Source organism: Otolemur garnettii, unplaced genomic scaffold (genome assembly GCF_000181295.1).
Source record: "Otolemur garnettii isolate 467f Iridium unplaced genomic scaffold, OtoGar3 scaffold00015, whole genome shotgun sequence".
NCBI lineage: Eukaryota > Metazoa > Chordata > Mammalia > Primates > Galagidae > Otolemur > Otolemur garnettii.
The window spans coordinates 1,148,299-1,150,071 of NW_003852410.1; positions in this window are offsets into that span (position 1 = coordinate 1,148,299).

A 1,773-nucleotide genomic window follows, 5' to 3' on the forward strand; every position below is an offset into this window, starting at 1 on the left:
AAAAAAAAAAAAAAAAAAAATCCGATTGAAGCTCTGACCCTTGCCTCCAGAGTAACATACATGGGTGCAGACACAGGGATCCAGGTAATCCAGCTGCATTGACATACCCTGTAAAGCCTATTCATGATGACCCACAGACCCAGGTTAAGAAACTCTGACCATTAAGGATATTTTAAATGGCTGCTGAACCCAGATATTAATGGAACAAGAGTTCACAGAGGAGCTAAACTTTGATGTGGGCCTTGAAAGAATTCTTCATTGTAGAAGGACATTCTGAGTAGAGAGAACAGAATCAGCAAAAGTCCACAGATTGAAATATCCACAATCCATTGCATTCCAGAGAAATGGGAAATAGTACAGTATATGAACTGCAAAAGCTCCAGATTGGGCAGGAATGCAAATACTGTGTTTCCCCCAAAATAAGGCACTGTCTTATATTTATTTTTTCTCAAGAAGACACATTAGGGCTTATTTTCAGGGGATGTCTTATTTTTATTAAGTATAATACAACAATCTACATTTATTCAAATACAGTTAAGTCATCTTCTTCTGGAACCTGATAGGGGGAGCTGACCTTGTTGGTGGGGCTGGTGCTGTGATGCGTGAACTCCTTTCCCCTAGCCGTTTGCACATGCGTAATAGGAAGCCTGCGACCGCGGTTACCATCTGTGCACCCACATAAGTACAAACAGCCCAGAGAAAGGACCTGTGGCAGATAAAAGGTATTCCAGTCCCCCTTACCGCTCCATGCCAAAATGCATGGTGTGGCAGATATGCTGCATAGCCATGTTCATCACTAGGTCTTATTATAGGGGTAGGGCTTATATTTAACAAATGCATAGAAATCCTGCTAGGGCTTATTTTTTGGGTAGGTCTTATTTTCCAGGAAACATGGTAGTAATTGGTGATCAAACGATATCACCCTTGTTCCTGTGCATCAGAACATTTATTTTAGTCTACCTCTTTACCCATACAAGGTTTGTCTTAATACGTGTGTGAGACTTTGCTGACTAGTGGTGTGCACACACATGTCCTTGGCACCAGCAAATCAAAGGGAAAGGCAAGTTTGTTTTAGCAGGCTTCTCTCAGAACCAGCACATGGGTTTAGGGAGCAAAGCTTATCATATGTGTCTTTCTTAGAGTTCAATTTGGGACAAGTTATAAAAGATTTTTACCTGGGCCGGGCACAGTGGCTCATACCTGTGATACCAGCACTTAGGAGGTCGAGGTGGGTGGATTCCCTGAGCCCACAGGTCTGAGACCAGCCTGAACCAGAGTGAGACTTCATCTCTAAAAATAGCAGGCGTTGTGGCGAGCTCCTGTAGTCCCAGCTATTTGGGAGGAGGAGGCAGAAAATCGCTTGAACCCAGGAGTTGGAGGTTGCTGTGAGCTGTGATGCCAGGACACTACCCATGGCAACAGCTTAAGGCTCTGTCTCAAAAAAAAAAAAAAAGGGGGGCGGTCCCTGTGGCTCAAAGGAATAAGGCACTGGCCCCATATGCCAGAAGTGGTGGCTTCAAACCCAGCCTCAGCCAAAAACTGAAAAAAAGAAGCTCAGACTTATATGTTATATGCCATGTCAGGGATGATTCTTGGAAGCTATAGGAAGATCTTCAGGTCATCCACTGAACCTGGCTGGTCAGGGAAGGCTTTTCAGCAGAAGTGTCATCTCAATTAAGATGTGACAGGTCGGCTCCGCGCCTATAGCTCAACCGGCTAAGGCGCCAGCCACGTACACCTAAGGTGGCAGGTTCGAATCCCCAGCCCGGACCC